Source organism: Myotis myotis, unplaced genomic scaffold (assembly GCF_014108235.1).
Source record: "Myotis myotis isolate mMyoMyo1 unplaced genomic scaffold, mMyoMyo1.p scaffold_m19_p_66, whole genome shotgun sequence".
In the NCBI taxonomy this organism is placed as follows: Eukaryota; Metazoa; Chordata; class Mammalia; order Chiroptera; family Vespertilionidae; genus Myotis; species Myotis myotis.
In genome coordinates, this window is record NW_023416375.1 from 212,285 (window position 1) to 232,762 (window position 20,478).

At 40.4% G+C, this 20,478-nt stretch overlaps 1 pseudogene; it reads right to left on the bottom strand.

Annotated features, from left to right (window-relative positions):
* Nucleotides 1–353: 353 nt before the first annotated feature.
* Nucleotides 354–4,197, bottom strand: LOC118659665 (annotated as a pseudogene).
* Between the last annotated feature and the right edge of the window lie 16,281 nt (nucleotides 4,198–20,478).

Genomic DNA, 20,478 nt, shown 5'->3' on the forward strand with positions numbered 1-20,478 from the left:
TAGGCCTCCGCTGCTGAAAGCAGGTTTCTGGCCTTTGTTTACCTTCTGTATTTGAAACAATGTTGCGATCCTGCTGGCTGAAGCCCGGCAGACTAACGCAGGTTTCTGGGGTTTTGTTTAGCTTCTATATTTGTAACATAGTTGCTTAGAGTCACAGCTCAGAGGCCGGCAGCAGCAGGCGGGGAACGTTGGAGTCCTCCATCACTGAAGCAAGCAAGCCTCATGTTCGCTTTAAGCTGCCTGGCTGCCGGCCGCCATCTTGGCTGGCAGTTAATTTGCATATTGCCCTGATTAGCCAATGGGAAGGTTAGGGGTCATACACTAATTACCATGTTTCTCTTTTATTAGATAGGATTCCCCAATTCCTGATGGAGTTCTCAGAATATAGTTTCTCAGTTGATGAGTAGCAAATTGACTTATTGGTTAAATTAGCAACTATGGAGTTATATATGTCAGTTATACTGAGAACAGTATAAAATAAATTGATAATTCACCAGAAACTGGCTTCTAGACTTTAATTTTAGTGACCTTGAAGTAACATAATTTAGTACCAAATGTTTAAACACCCATTATAATTGCTAACCTGTGAAGTCAGCTTTATTTATATCTGATCAGCTATACAAAACTAATTGATTTTTCTTTTGAAAAAGGCAGTAAAAAATCCCAAAGAATAAGGGAGAGACTACTAATTAAAGGTCATGTTTACTAATCTAGCACCATAATCCAGTCTGAGGCCCTCCCAAGCTGCTAGGAGGAAGGGAAGAGGTGAGGATGTTGGGAAAGTAAGCACAGTTCTTAACTTGTGGCCCCATTTGTGCTTGAAGCAAAGGCTGAGACTGGACAAAAGACAGAAACTTTGGTTCAGGTGTAAAGGAGGCCCTGGAGAAGAGGAGAGTCAGGATTTTCTGGAGCCAGTGCTGGAGTTGGCCTCATGGATTAGGGGGTTTCTTCTTGGCATCCATGTCCTTTTTAATTTCTTCAAGTTTTTTAGCCAGGTTTGGTCATAATTTTGAGCCAGATACATTCCAACCAGGTTGCCAAAAGTAAATCCAACCCCGTGAATCACAGAAGGACGGCTCAAGAAGTCGAATTAAAGAGTCACATTTATTGCAATCCGGGACTATGGGGGGCCATTCCCCAAATCTCATAGCCCTTTGTGTCTTGATATCACCTCTGATTGGTCACTATAGCAGCTTCAGAGCTCAAACCTCACATGAGGTTCCCTTCTTCTCCCTTATTGTTTTTCTATTCCCTTTGCCCTTCCTCTTCCCTCTCTGAGGGAGTGGCTTCCTTTCCTTTATTATGTAATGGTATACCTTCTGCAGCTCCCAGTGTCCTTATTCTATGGAAATGTATACCTTCTGCAGCTTCCAGCTTTGCAGCCCTATGGCTCTCCCCATGGAACCCCTAATTCCTAAAACTTCCTAAACCTGCCTATTTTACCCCTAAAAATTCCTTTCAGCTGTGCTTAGTAATTGCATTACGAAATTCCTAAAAATTTAGCAAATGCTTTTCATGAGCCAGTACAGACTGGTTCCAGCATACCACTGGGATATATGATCACTGAGGACATAACAGAGTTTGCCAAGGTCTCTGAGCCTAGATAGGCTCTCCAAATGCTGGGATTTTCTTCTCTCATGAAGAAAATATTAGCAAACTGAATCCAATCATTCTTATAAAAGAACTAGGAGTCTGGTGCACAAAATTCGTGCACGGGGGAGGGGGTCCCTTAGCTTGGCCTGCACCCTCTCCAATCCGAGACCCCTTGGGGAATGTCCAACTGCTGGTTTAGGCCTGACCCCACAACCGGCAGTTAGACATCCCTCTCACAATCCAGGACTGCTGGCTCCTAACCGCTTGCCTGCCTGCCTGCCTGATGGCCCCTAACTGCTCCCCTGTCAGCCTGATCACCCCTAACCACTCTCCTGCTGGCCTGATCACCCCCTAATTGTTCCCCTGCCAGCCTGATCACCCCCCTAACTGCTCCCCTGCCAGCCTGATTGCCCTTAACTGCCTCTGCTAGGCCTCCACCACTGCGGCTTTGTCTGGGAAGACGCTGGAAGGTCTTTTGGCTGTCTGCTCTAATTACCATATTACACTTTTATTAGTATAGATGCTTCTCCACAACCAAGTGGGATTTATCTCAGTCATGTAAAGATGGTTCAACATTCAAAAATCCGGGCAATATATCCAACAGACTAAGAATCTTCCTGTGTGTGTGCGTGCACGAGTGCACACACGTGCGTGCATGTGTATAAAATCTTGGCTATTGTGAATAATGCTGCAATAAATATGGGAGTGCATGCATCTCTTCAATCGCCTGTTCTTGCTTCCTAGGGTATATACACAGAAGTAAAATTGCTGGATCATATGGTTGTTCTATCTACACTAATAAAAGACAAACATGCAAATTGACCAAACCTTCGCTATGCCTTAAGCCATGCCCACCAGCCAATCAGAGAGGCTATATGCAAATTAACCAAACCAAGATGGCGGCTGGCAGCCACGGAGCTAGAGTGAGCAGGAGGCTTGGTTGCCCCAATTATGGAGGAAGCCAAGCTTCCCAACTGCCGTGGTGGATCTGAGCTCCACTCAAAGCAACAAAGTCTCAATTATAGAAAGCAAATAAACCCCAGATACCTGCTTTCGGCCAGCCGTGGCCATGGAGCTGGAGCAAGCAGGAAGCCAAGCCTCCCCCCTGCCATGGTGGCTCTGAGCTCCACTCAAAGCAACAGTTTCAATTATATAAGGTAAATAAATCCCAGAATTAAAAAAAAGGAAAAAAGGAGAGGCTGGGAGCTCCATCACTGGGGGGTGGGGGGTGGGGTGGGGGGGGGGCGGGGGGGGGGGCTTGGCCAGCCTGAAAACAGTCCTCAGCCTCTCACCCAGACTGGCCAGGCACCCCAGTGGGGACTCCCACCTTAAAGGGGGTGTGGCCAGCCTGCAAACAGCCATCAGCCCTCACCCAGGGTGGCCAAACCTCCATAGGGTGAGGGTCCCCACGGGGGGGGGGGGGCTTGACCAGCCTGCAAACAGCCATCAGCCCCTCACCCAGGCTGGCCAGTCACCCCAGTGAGGACCCCCACCATGAAGGGGGTGTGACCAGCCTGCAAACAGTCATCAGCCCCTCACCCAGGCTGGCCAGGCTCCCCAGCAGGACCCCCACCCTGATCCGGGACACTCTTCAGGGCAAACCAGCTGGCCCACACCCATGCACCAGGCCTCTATCCTATATAATAAAAGGGTAATATGCAAGTTGACCCTAAGAGCAGAATGACTGGGAATGACTGGTCACTATGACACACACTGACCACCAAGGGGCAGATGCTCAATGCAGGAGCTGCCCCCTGGTGGTGAGTGTGCTTGCACAGCAGGAGCTCTTCTCAGGCACAAGCCAGGCTGATGGCTGCTAGTACAGCAGTGGTGGTGGGAGCCTCTCCCGCCTCCTCAGCAGCACTAAGGATGTCAGACTGCAGCTTAGGTATGCTCCCCGCTGGCAAGTGGACATCCCCCGAGGGCTGCTGGGCTGCCAGAGGGATGTCTGACTGCCAGCTTGTGCCTGGTCCCCCAGGGAGCGGGCCTAAGCCAGCAGGTGGACATCCTCCGAGGGGTCCCAGACTACAAGAGGGTGAAGACTGAGCTAAAAATTTGTATTGCTACTATCATTACATGGGGGTTCCCTTTTCTCAACATCTTTGCAAGCACTTGTTCTCTTATCTTCTTAATAATAGTCATTTTAACAGGAGTAAGGTGATATCTCATTTTGGTTTCATTGGCATTTTTCTGATGAATAGTTATGTTCAGCATCCGTTTCATGTACCTTTTGGTCAATTGGATGTCTTCTTTGGAAAAATGTCTATTTACTTTCTCTGCACATTTTTAAATTTTTTGGAGTTTTATATTTTTGTATTTTGGAGTTTGATATTGTGTTTTGTAGATTAACCCTTTATGCAATATAAGGTTTGCAAATATTTTTCCTATTCTGCATGTTACCTGATCTTTTTTGTTTGTTTGTTTCTCTTGCTGTGCAGAAACTTTTTAGTTTACCATGCTTCCACTTTATTTTTGCTTTTGTCACTTGTGTTTTGGAGTCAGATCCAAAGAATCTTTACTACCATCAATGTCAAGGAGCTTCTTTTGTATGTTTACTTCTATAAGCTTTATAGTATCATGTCTTATGTTAAAAACTTACACCATTTAGAGTTCATTCTTGTGAGTGGTGTAAGATAGGGGCTCAATTTATTTTTCTGCATGCAGTTATCCAGTTGTCCAACACCATTTATTGAAGAGACAATCTGTTGGGGTCCATCCCCAGCAGATCCAGGGGTTCCCAAAGGTGTGGATGGAGTCAGCAAAGAAGGAATGACATGGAGGCAGCTTTCAGTTGATCAGCATAGTTGGTTCTCCAGCCAGGTTCTCTAGCCAGGTTTTGTTTTTATTGTCCTGTTACATCTGTATTTATACTAGTTGATTTTAATCCTATCCATTCTATTCAAAAGGTTAGGGCATTTGTTAATCTAGTTCTGTTGAGTTTAATCCTATCAATTCTATTCCAAAGGTTAGGGTGTTTGTTAATCTAGTTCTGTTGACTTCAATCCTGTCTAGGTTAATCTCTGTGTTCCATTATAAGGGCTATTCCAAGGTCACTGCTCTACTGATAGGCTACAAGGAAGTGACTGAAGGAGATTATCCTACCCAGTAAAGGTTATGTCCTCCCAGCCTCCCTGCTTGCCTTCCCTGGGACTTCCCTGTGTCGGTGGGTCTCCAGGGGTATAGGCTTTGGTGCTTTCCCTGGTGGGCAGACCCCTGGGTATGTGGGCCCAACAAGTCCCAAATTTATTGCAAACAGTCTTAGTCCAAGTTCTTCATAAGTAGTACATGGTATTTCTGTAACACTAGAGGGTTTCACTGATTTATTCTCTTCCTTAGTCCTGTTAATCCCTAACTCCAGGGAAAAAATCCCCACCTGGGGAAACAACCTTTCTTGGAGAGGTGACCTTGGTTAAAACACATAGCACTAGAAGGGGAGCAAACATATTAAGAACAGTATGCCATATATGCCAGGTCCCTTGAAACATATGCTGTGCAGATGTTTCTTCCCTGCAGTGACTGTGTCAAGCAGCAAGGATTGACCTGCTTCCAGCAACAATCCTTTCTCTATTGAGTGTTTTTTACTCCTATGTCTAATATTAGTTGACCACATATGTAGAAGTTTAATTCTTGGCTCTCTATGCTGTTTCATTGGTCTAGGTGCCTATTTTTATACCAGTACCATACTGTTTTAATTACTATAGTTTTGTAGTAGTTTGAAAGCAGAAATTGTAATGCCTCTGGCTTTGTTCTTCTTTCTCAGGATTATTTAACCAGTTGGGGGTTTTTATGGGGCCACACAGATTTTAAGGTTGTATTTTATATTTCTGTGAAAAAATGCCATTGGGTTTAGGATAAGGATTGTGTTTAATCTATAGATGGTTTTGAGTGGTCTGGACATTTTAACAGCATTAGTTCTTCTAATCCACAAGTATGAGATATCTTCCATTTGCCTGTGTCTTTTTCAATTTCGTTCATCAAAGCCTTATGGTTTTCATTGCATAGGTTTTTTACTTCCCTGGTTAAACTTGTTCCTAAGTGTTGTTTTTGATGCTACTGTGAATGAAATAGTTTTCTTTATTTTTCGGATGTTTCATTGTTGATGTATGAAAACACAACTGATTTCTGTATGCTGATTTTACATCCTGCAATTTTACTGAATTCATTAATTGGTTCCAATGGTTTTTTGGTTAGTCTTTAGGAATTTTAAGTATAAAATCATATTGTCTGCAATTATAACAATTTTACTTCTTCATTTCCAATTTGGATGGCTTTTATTTCTTTGTCTTGCCTAATTGCTCTAACTAAAACTTTCAGTACTGTGTTGAATAAGAGTAGTGAGAATGCACCCTAGTCTCATTCCTGATATTTTATTTAAAAAGCTTCCAATTTTCCACCATTGAGTATGTTAGTTGTGATTTTGTCATAGATTGCCTTCATTATGGTGAAGCGTGTTCCTTCTATACACAATTTATTAAGAATTTTTAACACGAAAGAATATTATAGTATAGCAAATGCTTTATTTGCTTCTATTATGATCATGTGATTTTTCTCTTTTATTCTATTAAGATGATGTAATATAAATTTTTAAAAATTCAGTTTTCATTTATAGTTGACATACAATATTATGTTAGTTTCAAATGTAATAACATATTGATAAGATACACATACATTATAAAGTGCTCAAACAGCATTCTGCTTATGTTTTCTTCTAGGTGTTTTGTTTTCAGGTTTTGTATCCAATTTTTTAAACTGGCTTAAGTTTATTTTATTTTATTTTTTTAGCCTTTTATATAGACAGATTGCCTATATTGTTTAAAATTTTATGTTATAATTTATCAACTTTTTTTTTCTTTTTTTTAATTTTTTTTCTTTATTGCTTACAGTATTACAAAGGGTATTACATATGTGTCCCTTTTTTTCCCCCGCCCTTGACAATCCCCTGGCCTCCCCTACCCCCCAGTGTCTTATGTCCAATGGTTATGCTTATATGCATGCATACAAGTCCTTTGGTTGATCTCTTACCCCCCTCCCTCCTGCCCCCCAACCCTCCCCGGCCTTCCCGCTGCAGTTTAACAATCTGTATGAGGCAGCTCTGCCTCTGTATCTATTATTGTTCAAAAGTTTATAATGGTCTCTATTATCCATGAATGAGTGAGATCATGTGGTATTTTTCCTTCATTGACTGGCTTATTTCATTTAGCATAATGCTCTCCAGTTCCATCCATGCCATTGCAAATGGTAAGAGTTCCTTCTTTTTTACAGCAGCATAGTATTCCATCGTGTAGATGTGCCACAGTTTTCTAATCCAATCATCTACTGATGGGCACTTAGGCTGTTTCCAGATCTTAGCTATGGTGAATTGTGCTGCTATGAACATAGGGGTGCATATATCTTTTCTGATTGGTGTTTCTGGTTTCTTGGGATATATTCCTAGAAGTGGGATCACAGGGTCAAATTGTAGTTTTTTGAGGAAACTACATACTGTCTTCCACAGTGGCTGCACCAGTCTGCATTCCCACCAGCAGTGCACAAGTGTTCCTTTTTCTCCACATCCTCTCCAGCACTTGTCGTTTGTTGATTTGTTGATGATAGCCAGTCTGACAGGTGTGAGATGGTACCTCATTGTTGTTTTGATTTGCATCTCTTGGATGATTAGTGACTTTGAGCATGTTTTCATATGTCTCTTGGCTTTCTGAATGTCCTCTTTTGAAAGGTGTCTATTTAGGTCCTTTGCCCATTTTTTGAATGGATTATTTATCTTCCTTTTGTTAAGTTGTATGAGTTCCCTATAAATTTTGGAGATTAGGCCCTTATCAGATATGACATTGGCAAATATGTTTTCCCAGGCAGTGGGTTTTCTCATTGTTTTGTTGATGGTTTCTTTTGCTGTGCAGAAGCTTTTTATTCTTTTTTTTTTTTTATTGCTTAAAGTATTACAAAGGATATTACATATGTGTCCATTTTATCCCCCCGCCCTAGACAGTCCCCTAGCCTCCCCTATCCCCCAATGTCTTATGTCCACTGGTTATGCTTATATGCATGCATACAAGTCCTTTAGTTGATCTCTTACCCCCCTACCTCCTGCCCCGCAACCCTCCCCGGCCTTCCTGCTGCAGTTTGACAATCTGTTTGAGGCAGTTCTGCCTCTGTATCTATTATTGTTCAAAAGTTTATAATGGTCTCTATTATCCATGAATGAGTGAGATCATGTGGTATTTTTCCTTCATTGACTGGCTTATTTCACTTAGCATAATGCTCTCCAGTTCCATCCATGACGTTGCAAATGGTAAGAGTTCCTTCCTTTTTAGAGCAGCATAGTATTCCATCGTGTAGATGTACCACAGTTTTCTGATCCATTCATCTACTGATGGGCACTTAGGCTGTTTCCAGATCTTAGCTATGGTGAATTGTGCTGCTATGAACATAGGGGTGCATATATCCTTTCTGATTGGTGTTTCTGGTTTCTTGGGATATATTCCTAGAAGTGGGATCACAGGGTCAAATGGGAGTTCCATTCTTAGTTTTTTAAGGAAACTCCATACTGTCTTCCATAGTGGCTGCACCAGTCTGCATTCCCACCAGCAGTGCACAAGTGTTCCTTTTTCTCCACATCCTCTCCAGCACTTGTCGTTTGTTGATTTGTTGATGATAGCCAGTCTGACAGGTGTGAGATGGTATCTCATTGTTGTTTTGATTTGCATCTCTCGGATGATTAGTGACTTTGAGCATGTTTTCATATGTCTCTTGGCTTTCTGAATGTCCTCTTTTGAAAGGTGTCTATTTAGGTCCTTTGCCCATTTTTTGATTGGATTGTTTATCTTCCTTTTGTTAAGTTGTATGAGTTCCCTATAAATTTTGGAGATTAGGCCCTTATCAGATATGACATTGGGAAATATGTTTTCCCACACAGTGGGTTTTCTCGTTGTTTTGTTGATGGTTTCTTTTGCTGTGCAGAAGCTTTTTATTTTGATGTAGTCCCATTTGTTCATTTTCTCTTTAGTTTCAAGTGCCCTAGGAGCTGTATCAGTGAAGAAATTGCTTCGGCATATGTCTGAGATTTTGTTGCCTTTGGATTCTTCTAGAATTTTTATGGTTTCCTGTCGTACATTTAAGTCCTTTATCCATTTTGAGTTTATTTTTGTGTATGGTGTAAGTTGGTGATCTAGTTCCATTTTCTTGCATATATCTGTCCAATTTTCCCAGCACCATTTATTGAAGAGACTATCTTGGCTCCATTGTATGTTCTCGCCTCCTTTGTCAAATATTTAATTGAGCATATTGGTTCGGGCCAATTTCTGGGCTCTCTATTCTATTCCATTGATCTATATGCCTGTTCTTGTGCTAGTACCAGGCAGTTTTGAGAACAGTGGCTTTGTAATACATCTTGATATCTGATATTGAGATCCCACCTACTTTGTTCTTTCTCAGGATTGCTGCAGCTATTCGGGGTCTTTTTTTATTCCAAATGAATTTTTGGAGAGTTTGTTCTAGATCTGTGAAGTATGCCATTGGTATTTTAATGGGAAGTGCATTGAATTTATAGATTGCTTTGGGTAGTATGGACATTTTAATGATGTTGATTCTACCAACCCATGAACACGGTATGTTCTTCCATCTGTTTATGTCTTCTTCTATCTCTTTTTTCAATGTCCTGTAGTTTTCTGAGTAGAGGTATTGTACCTCTTTAGTTAAGTTTATTCCTAGGTAGCTTAAGTTTTTTGGTGCAATGGTAAACGGGATTGTTTTTATAATCTCTCTTTCTGAAAGTTCACTATTGGTGTATAGAAATGCCTCAGGTTTCTTTGGGTTAATTTTGTATCCTGCTACATTGCCAAATTCATGTATTAAGTCTAGTAGCTTTTTGATGCAGTCTCTAGGGTTTTGTATGTATAATATCATGTCATCTGCAAATAAGGACAGTTTTACTTCCTCTTTTCCAATTTGGATGCCTTTTATTTCTTCTTCTTGCCTAATTGCGATGGCTAATACTTCCAGTACTATGTTGAGCAGGAGTGGTGAGAGTGGGCATCCCTGTCTTGTTCCTGTTCTTAGGGGAGATGGTGTTAGTTTTTGTCCATTGAGTATGATGTTGGCTGTGGGCCTGTCATATATGGCTTTTATTATGTTGAGGTATGATCCTTCTACTCCCGCCTTACTGAGAGTTTTTATCAAAAATGGGTGTTGGATTTTGTCAAATGCTTTTTCTGCATCAATGGATATGACCATGTGGTTTTTTTCTTTCAATTTGTTTATGTGATATATCACATTTATTGATTTGTGGATATTGTACCATCCTTGCATCCCTGGGATAAATCCTACTTGGTCATGGTGTATGATCTTTCTGATGTACTGCTGGATCTGATTTGCTAAGATTTTGTTGAGGATTTTGGCATCTATGTTCATGAGGGATATTGGCCTATAATTCTCTTTCATTGTGTTGTCTTTACCTGGTTTTGGTATTAGGGTGATGCTGGCTTCATAGAATGAGCTTGGAAGTGTTCCTTCCTCTTGAATTTTTTGTAGTAGTCTGAGGAGGATAGGTTTTAGTTCTTCCTTGAATGTTTGGTAAAACTCCCCTGTGAAGCTGTCTGGTCCTGGGCTTTTGTTTGATGGAAGCTTTTTGATGACTGCTTCAATTTCTTCCATAGTTATTGGCCTGTTGAGATTGTTAGATTCTTCCTGATTGAGTTTTGGAATGTTGTATTTTCCTAGGAATTTGTCCATTTCCTCCAGGTTGTCTAGTTTGTTGGAGTAGAGCTGTCCATAGTATTTTTTAACAATCATTTGTATTTCTGTGGGGTCTGTTGTTATTTCGCCTCTATAATTTCTGATTTTGTTTATTTGGGTCCTCTCTCTTTGCTTCTTGGTGAGTCTGGCTAGAGGTTTGTCAACCTTGTTTATCCTTTCAAAGAACCAGCTCCTGGTTTCATTTATTTTCTGTATTGTTTTTTTGGTCTCTATGTCATTTATTTCTGCTCTAATCTTTATTATCTCCTTCCTTCTGCTCACTCTGGGGTTTTCTTGTTGCTGTCTTTCTAATTCTTTGAGTTGTAGAGTTAGATGATTTACCACCATTTTTTCTTGTGTTTGAAATAGGCCTGTAGAGCTATAAACTTCCCTCTCAGGACTGCTTTCATTGTGTCCCATAGGTTTTGGATTGTTGTGTTTTCATTGTCATTAGTTTCCAGGATGTTTTTTATTTCTTCTTTGATCTCATTGTTAATCCAATCAATATTTAATAACATGCTATTCAGCTTCCAAGTGTTTGAGTATTTGGGGTTGTTTTTATTGTAGTTTATTTCTGATATTATGCCATCATGATCTGAGAAGATGCTTTTTATGATTTCAATCTTCTTGTATTTGGGGAGATTTTGCTTGTGACCCAATATGTGGTCTATTTTTGAATATGTCCCATGAGCATCAGAGTGGAATGTATATTCCGTGGCTTTGGGGTGAAGTGTTCTGAAGATGTCTATTAAGTCCATCTGATCTAGTGAGTCATTTAGGATTGCTGTTTCTTTGCTGATTGTATTTCTAGAGGACTTATCCAGTGATGTCAGTGGTGTATTAAAGTCCCCTACAAGCCAGCACCGGTTTGGCTCAGTGGATAGAGCGTCGGCCTGCGGACTGAGGGGTCCCAGGTTCGATTCCGGTCAAGGGCATGTACCTTGGTTGCAGGCACATCCCCAGTAGGGGGCGTGCAGGAGGCAGCTGATTGATGTTTCTCTCTCATCAATGTTTCTAACTCTCTATCCCTGTCCCTTCCTCTCTGTAAAAAAATCAATAAAATAGATTTAAAAAAAAAAAAAAGTCCCCTACTATGATTGTATTGTTGTCGATCTCTCCTTTGATATCTTCCAGGAGTTTTTTTATGAATTGGGGTGCTCCTGCATTGGGTGCATATATGTTTACCAGAGTTATATCTTCTTATTGTATTGATCCCTTTAGTATTATGAAGTGGCCTTCCTTATCTCTTGTTATGGCCTTCACTTTGAGGTCTATTTTGTCCGATATAAGTATTGCTACCCCAGCTTTCTTTTTCTTTCCATTTGCCTGAAAGATATTATTCCATCCCTTCACTTTCAATCTGTGTGAGTCCCTTCTAATGAGGTGGGTCTCTTGTAGACAGCAGATGTATGGGTCATGTTTTTTTATCCATTCAGCCACTTGATGTCTTTTGGTTGGAGCATTTAGTCCGTTTACGTTTAAAGTTATTATTGAAAGGTACTTGTTTGTAGCCATTTCTTTTTTTGTGTGGCTTTTTTCTTTCTGAGCTTTTTATATCTTCTTTTTACACCAGTCCCTTTAGCATTTCTTGCATCGCTGGCTTGGTGGTGATAAACTCCCTTAGCCTTTTTTTGTCTGTGAAGCTTCTTATTTCCCCTTCAATTTTGAATGATAGCCTTGCTGGGTAGAGTATTCTTGGATTCAGTCCTTTGCTTTGCATCACTTTATAAATTTCCGCCCATTCTTTTCTGGCCTGTTGTGTTTCTGTTGAGAAATCATTTGATAATCTGATGGGGGATCCTTTGTAGGTAACTCTCTGTTTCTCTCTTGCAGCCTTTAAGATTCTGTCTTTGTCTTGTACATTTGCCATCGTTATTATGACGTGTCTTGGTGCGGGTCTTTTGGGGTTCATCTTGCTTGGGACTCTCTGTACTTGTGTAATTTTTTTCTTCCCCATATCTGGGAAGTTTTCTGACATTATTTCTTCAAATACATTTTCTAATCCTTGCTGCTCTTCTTGTCCTTCTTGCAGCCCTATTATGCCTATGTTACTTCGTTTCATGTTGTCCCGAAGCTCCCTTAGGCTCTCCTCCTGCTTTTTAATTTTTTTCTTCAGTTGCTGTTCAGATTGAGCTTGTTTCTCTGCCTTATCTTCTAATTCACTAATTCGGTCCTCTGCTTCTTCTAGTCTGCTGTTGAAACTTTCCATGGTGTTTTTGATTGTAGCTATATCACTTTTCATTTCCTCCTGATTCTTGCATAGGTTGTTGATTTTCTCATCCATCCGGTGAATGAATTGTACAACCATTATTCTGAATTCTTTTTCTGTCATGTTGCATGCTTCAACTTCATTAATGTCCTTTCTTGGTGATTCCTCATTGTCTTTCCTCTGGGTGTTGTTTAGTCTCTTCATTCTGATTATCTCCCGATGGTTCAAAGGTCAATTTGTGTGGGCCTGGGCTGTGTGCAGTGGGAGCCTCCCACCACCCTAGTGTCACTGAAGAGATCTGACACTAAGATGTGTGGTTGTTGTGGGTTGGTGGGAACCAGGCTCGCTCAGAGTCAGTGTTGTCAGCGCTCAATGTGGCCTCGTGCGCGCCCTTAGAATCAGGTACCCTGCCTGCACCATGCTGAAACAGAGACCCCCCTGAAGCGTGTTGAAAACCAGAGCCCCTTAGCGTGCGCCAGGAGTCAGAGTTCCCCAGAATCCAGTATCAGAGTCTCTGTTGCTTCGCGCGACCTTGCCTTGAGAATCAGGGTCCCTGTGTGCCCTTGCACCAGGAATTGGAGTCACTGGCTCTTAGTATGAATGCACAGGAAATCAGGATCTCAGGGGCAGGTGAAAAGAAACACAGTCAAGTCACTGGTGCTTGGTGCTGCCACCTGCCCAGAGAATCGGGGTCCCTGGTCTTGTGATGTGTGGGACCAATTCCCGGTGTTCGCGCAATTGCTCCCAGCCCATGGCTCAGAAGCCGGCAGTGCGCCTAGGCTCAGTTCCTGGGGTTTCTTGCGTTTGCTCCCAGCCCAGGGCTCAGAAGCTGGCAGTGCACTAGGATCAGTTCCAAGGTGCTCGTGCACTTCTAGGCTAAAGTTCCTGGAGCGCTGAGGCCCCGGCAAGGGGTGGGTCTATCAGTTAGTTACTCTGGTGCTGCCGGAAGCCTGCGGGAAGGGGGGATGGGCTCTGTTACTCACGGATCTGCCACAGGGATTTCTGAACTTTTGATGTCCGCAGGTCTGTAGCTGTGGTCGCAGGTCTCTGTCCCCAGTGGCTGCAGGGTCCTGGTATGCGTCTGAGATCAGACTGGGTGGTGCTGAGGCCAGGATCCTAGTCTCAAGCAGCTCCGTTTCCCAAGATGGCGTGGTCGCCGTGCCTGTGCTGGCTGCCCAGGAGAGTCCCCGCAGGGAGGAGGACTCCGCCGCCTAAGACTGCCCGGTTTAGCAGCCTCTTAGAAGACCCGCAGAATCTAACTGTCCCTAGCTCATACACACACCACACGCGTCCACACACTCCTCTATCACTTCCTTGCGCTCTCACACTCTCTCCCTCCCTACCTTCCTGCTGGTCGCCATTTTGGAAGTCCTTAAGTTTATTTTTTATATGGCCTAAGAAAGTGGTTTAGTTTCACTTTTTTACGTGTATCTGTCCAGTTTTTCCAACACTTTTTAATGAAGAGACTGTTTTTACACTATATTCTTCCTTCCTTTGTCATATGTTAGTTGAACACAGAGTAAATTTATTTCTGGGCCCTCTACTTTGTTCCACTGACCTAGGTGTCCATGTTTATGCCAGTACCATGCTGTTTTTATTACTATAGCCTTAAAATAATAGTTTGATATCAGGTAGCATGATACCTCAAACTGTGTTCTTCTTTCTCAAGATTGCTGTGGCTATTCAGGGTCTTTTGTGTTTCCATAAAAGGTTTTGGATTATTTGTTCTAGTTCGATGAAATATGACATTGGTATTTTGATATGGATTGCATTAAATTTGAAGATTGCTTTGGGTAGTATAGACATTTTAATGATGTTAATTTTTCCTATCCATGGACACGTTTTTGCCTTATTTGTATCTTCTTCTATTTCTCCAGTGTGTTATACTTTTCTGAGTATGGGTCTTTTACCTTGTTGGTTAAATTTATTTCTATGCATTGTATTCTTTTTGATGCAACTGTAAATGGATTGTTTTTTTAATTTCTCTTTCTGATAGTAAGTTATTAGTGTATAAAAATGCAACCAATTTCTGAGAATTCATTGTGTATTATGCTACCTTATTGAATTTATTTATTAGTTCTAATAGTTTTTGTTTTGTGTTGTGTTTTGGTTTGCTTTTGGTTTGCAGTTCTGATTATTTTTGGTGGAGTCTTTAGGATTCTCTAAATACATGAGTGGGCAAAAGTAGATGTGCAGTTATTCATATGGAAAAAGGCATACAGGTTATAATTATAATAGCTTTATTAACTCAAAAAAATGTCATAAGTTGTTTCTTGTACTCCAAACTGTAAACCAACTAGTCCTTTTGCCATGCCTGTACAGTATCATCATCTTCAAATAATGACAATTTTACTTCTCCTTTACAATTCAGATGTAATTGTTTCTTTTTCTTGTCTGAATATAATGGCTAGTATTTCTAATACTATGTTGAATAAAAATGGTGGGAGTGGACATGCTTATATTGTTTGTAATATTAAAAATAAAACTTTCAGCTTTTCACTGTTGAGTATGATGTTAGCTGTGGGTTTGTCAGACATGGCCTTTATTATGTGGAGATGTGTTCCCTGTAGCCCCATTTTTTTGAGAGTGTTTACCATAAATGGATGTTGGATTTTGTTAAATGATTTTTTAAATCTATTTATGTGATCATGTAATTTTTATTCTTCATTTTGCTTACTTGATGCATCATGTTAATTGATTTGCTGATATTGAACCAACCCTGCATTCCAGGAATAAATCTCACTTGATCATGTTATCTGATCTTTTAATGTATTAGTGAATTCAGTTTGCTAATATGTTGTTGAGAATTTTTACATCTATTTTCATCAGGGATACTGGCCCATAGTTTACTTTTTTATAGTGTCTGAATTTAGTATCCAGGTTATGCTGGCCTTATAAAATGAGTTTGGGAGCCTTCCCTGCTCTTCAATTTTAGAAAAACTTTCAAAAGAATAGGTATTTTTTCCTCTTTAAATGTTTGATAAAATTCATTTATGAAGCCATCTGGTATTAAACTTTTGTTTATTGGACTTTTTTTTTTTATTACCGTTTTGATTTCCTTAGTAGTGATCAGTTAATTCAAATTTTATATTCTTCCTGATTCAGTCTTGAAAGTTTGTATGTTTCTAGAAATATATCTGTTTCTTCCAGGTTGGCCCATTTGTTGCCATATAATTGTTTGCAGTCTTTTCATATGATCCTTTGTATTTCTGTGGTGTCAATTGTCATCTCTCCACTTTCACCACTCATTTTATGTATTTGGGCCCTGAACCCCCCCCTCTCTCTCTTTAAAGGAGTCTGGCTAATGTTTTAACAAATTGCTTATCCTTTCAGAGAACCAGTTCTTAGTTTCATTGATCTTTTCTATTTTTTTAGACTATTTTATCTATTTCTGCTCTGATCTTTATTATTTCTTTTATTCTACTCATTTTAGGCTTTGTGTTCTTCTTTTCCTAGTATCTTTTTTTGTTGTTGTTAATCCTCACCTGAGGATATTTTTCCATTGATCTTTTAGAAAGAGTGCAAGGAAGAAGGAAAGACAAAGAGAAACATCATTGATGTGAGAGAAACACATTAATTGGTTGCCTCCTACACATACTCTGACCAGGGCCCAGTCCAGGGAGGAGCCTGCAACCAGGGTACATGCCCTTGACCAGAATCTAACCTGGGATTGTTTGGTCTGCAGGCCAACACTATATCCACTGAGCCAAACAGGCTAGGGCTCTCGTTTCTTAATTTGTAAGGATAGATTGTTTATTTGAGATTTTTCTTGTTTTTTGAGGTAGTCCTTTATTGCTAAGAACTCTGATGTGTTTTAATTTTTATTTGTCTCAAGGTATCATTTTATTTCTTGCTCACCTATTCATTGTTTAATAGCATGTTACTTATCCTCCACGTGTTAGTGTGTTTTTCAGGTTTCTTCTTGTAATTAATTTTGGTTTCATATCATTTTGGTCAGAGAAGATGCTTGATATGATTTCAATATTATTAAATGTATTGAAATTTGTTTCGTGGCCAAACATGAGGTTTATTCTGGAAAATTTTCCATGTGCACTTTAAAAGAATGTATATTGTGCTGCTTTGGGGTGAAATGTCCTAAAAATATCAATCAAGTCCATCTAGTCTATTGTGTCATGTAAGGGCACTGTTTCCTTGTTGATTTTCTGTCTGGATGATCTATTTCTTGATGTCAGAGGAGTGTCAAAGTCTCCTACTATTATTGTCTTACTGTCAATCTCTCCTTTTATGTTCATCAATATTTGCTTTATATATTTAGGTGTTCCTATGTTGGGTGTGTAGATGTTTACAAGACTTATATACTGTTCTTGGATTGGTTTCTTTATCATTATAAAACGTCCTTGTTTCTCATTAACACATTTATTTTAAAGTCTATTTTGTCATATGTAGGCATTGCTACCGTATCTTTTTTTTCATTTCCATTCATATAACATAACTTTTTCCATACCTTTACTTTCAGTTTGTGTGTCTCTTAATCTGAAGTGTGTCTCTTATAAGCAGCATATGTATGAGTCCTGTATTTTTATCTATTCAAGGAATCCTTTGTCTTTTGATTGGAGTACTTAGTCTATTTACATACAAAATAATTATTTATAAATATGTTATCATTTTATTGTTTTCTGATTGTTTCTGTTGTTTTTCTATGTTCTTTCCTTATTCTCTTGCTTTCTCCTCTTGTATGTCAGTGACTTTTTATAATGATATGTTTAGATTACTTTTATTATTTCTTGTATATCTCATGAATTTTTGGTTTGTGGTTTACATGTGCTTTGTGTATATGTTTATAGCAGTTTATCTTTAATTGATGGTTACTTAAGTTCTAACATATTCTAAAATAACTACAATTTTTACTCACCCCTCTACTTTTAAGATTCTGTCATTATTTTTTGCTTTTTTGTGTATGTAATTCCTTAATTGATTGTTGTAATTACACATGATCTGCCTATTTTTTTCTTTAAACTTTTGTACTAGCTTTATAGTTGGTTGGTCTACTACTTTTACTATTTGCCCTTGTCAGTGAGCATTTTTGCCCCATATTTTCTTATTAGTTTTTTAAAAGTTTTTATCTTTTCTTCCCAAAGAAGACCCTTTAACATTTCTTGTAATACTGGTTTAGTGTTGATAGATTCTTTTAGCTTTTTTATGTCTGGGAAACTATTTCTCCTTTCATTTTAAATTATGACCTTACTGACTAGAGTAGTCTTGGTTGTAGATCATTGCTTCTCTTCACTTTGAATATTTTGAGCCAATCCCCTCTGGCCTGAAATGGTTATGTTGAAAAATTCTCTGACAGCCTTATGGGAGCTCCCTAGTAGGTAACTAATTGTCTTTCTCTTATCTATTATCTGTAAAAGCCTAAGAGACCATCACAATGGAACGACTAAAATGACCGGTCACTATAACGCACACTGACCACCAGGGGGCAGACGTTCAACACAGGAGCTGTCCCCTGGTGGTCAGTGCACTTCCACAGAGGTAGCGCAACTCCGCCAGAAGCCAGGCTCACACCTGGCAAGTGCAGCGGTGGTGATGGGAGCCTCTCCTGCCTACACAGCAGCATTAAAGAGCAGTGAGAGAGCAGTCAGAGGGCTGAGCTCTGAGCCGGGCAGTGCCCGGCCCATCGTGGGCGTCTCTCTGGCTGCCTGCTGCATAGAGTGCTGCTACATCTTTCATGGGATGGTAGTCAGATATCCCCCAAGGGGCTCAGTCACTGAAAGAGCTTCTGGCTATACACAAGTTGAGTTAGGTAGGTTCTGAGTGAGTACCAGATAGGGGCGAGTGATATTCAACATGTTGATATAGATTCAAACCCAGTGCCTATGCTGGGTGGGTGCCACTCAGCAAGTTTCAGGGTACACCAAGACCTGAGGCACCGGCCAGGGGTCAGTGGAACTTTGTGGTTGGACAGGGTGTTGGGAAGTCTTCAAGGTGAGGCCAGTAGAGATCATCAGGCTAAAACAGACCAAGATTTGGCCATGTGGAGGGAGCGCGCTGCACAAAAACAGTGGGGCCAGTTGGATGTGCAAGGGGAAAATTGCCCTCATTCCAAAGCCACACAGCATACTTTGTCCCCATTCATATCCACCATCCAGAATCTGCTCAGACCTCTTCAAGAGCCTTCTGAGAGTGTCTGCACCACAACAGGCCCAGGCTGGCCAGATTGAGACGCCTTACACCTTACTCCTATATCCCTCCAGATTCTCAAATACAACACTTAGGCGGGGTCTAGCCTCTTCTGTGTCCCTATCCTTCCTGCTAATTTCAATGTTGCTTCTTCTGTATATCCTTAGTTATGAGTTTTCTGTTGAGATAATCTTTAGTTAGTTATTCAGGTTGATTATTTTATAATTTAGTGGTAATTCTGGTTTGAACCTGGGAAGAGTTAAGTGTAACTTCCACATACTCTGCTACTATCTTGGATCCCTTTCTTTTTGCTTTATTCTTTGCTAATTGGATTATTTCAAAAGTCTTCCCTCTAACTCACTTATTCTATCTCCTATTTCCTCTACTCTGAAACAGAGATTCTCTATAGTCTTTACTATTTCATTCATTAAATTTAAATTACACAATTCCAGAATGATATCTATTTCTTTGCTAAATATCTCATTTTGTTCACATATTTTCCCCCGATTTTGTTAAATTTTCTTTCTGAATTGTCTTGTTGTTTCTTAAATTTTTTGAAAAAGTCATTTTGATTTTTTGTCAGCCAAGTCACAGAATTTCATGACTTTAAGCTAGGTTATGAGAAAATTATTGTATTTTAAGGATGATGTGTTTCCTTACTTTATCATGTCCTTGATTTGAACTCCTGCTTTTCATTTGAAGTAGCAAACACCATCTTAAATCTTTACTAGTGCCTTCAGATGGGCTATTCTGTTTATCGGAACTGTTATATCTGGGTTTTCTCTGCTTTTCTATAGGTACACCTAATCCACTTTTATGGCTCTCTCTTAAGTCATCTGTACTTCTTACAACACACCAAACTGGCTACTGGAAACTTCTCTTTTGTTTTCCAGAAGGTGGTGCTGTAGTCCAAGTGTGTGGTTTCTCACTTGCACACAGATCCTAGTGTGCTTTTCAGCTTCCACACATTTTCCAGATTAGCTCTCACTGCTCAACACAGGAGTGCACACAAGTGGGTGGCCGCAGTAAAGGGGAGTTTCAGGCTTAGCACTTGGGGAATTGTTAGCAGCTGCTGACCTAGAAGGAAGATCCGCAGGTAAGGTTCTCTCAGTCATGAAAGGCCTTCCTGCTGAAGTCCAAGCAAAATCAGCAGGAACCTTATCCCTTTAATGACCTTTGATATTCTTCTCTGCTTCTTTCCCATATTTTCCTTCCTGGTGGTCATGAAAGTCCTGCCACAGTACTCTCAGTGCTGCTGGAAAGCAATGTGTTTCTCAAGCCATGTCCCACACAACTTGGGTAGCAGGTGCTCACTAACCTCTCACTTTTTCCACACTGGAGAAATTGCTGCCATAGGATAGTTCAACCTACGCAATGTCTCCAAAATCATGCTGCAATCTATCCTTGCAAAGATTGGACTTCTGCAAATTCTCTCTCATCTTTGGGCATCTGCCTAGGTGAGCATTAAGAAGGTTTTTTCCAACCACTCTAAGACAGTTGGGCAGAATTGTTGGCTTTGCTGGTTCCATAGTCCACACTGAAGTCCTCTGCCTATGAATATATGAACAAGTGGGCAAGATTTCTTTGATATCCTTTGGCATGAGCCCAAAATTCCCACAGAGGGGCACGTTTGTTTGTGAATAGTTGTCTAATCTATGTAATAAAATCCTAAGTGACCTTTGTGGTGGAACGACCAGAATGACCAGTTGCTATGATGCACACTGACCACCGGGGGTAAATGCTCAATGCAGGAGCTGCCCCCTGTCAGTGTGCTCCTACAGGAAGAGTGGCCGCTCAGCCAGAAGTTA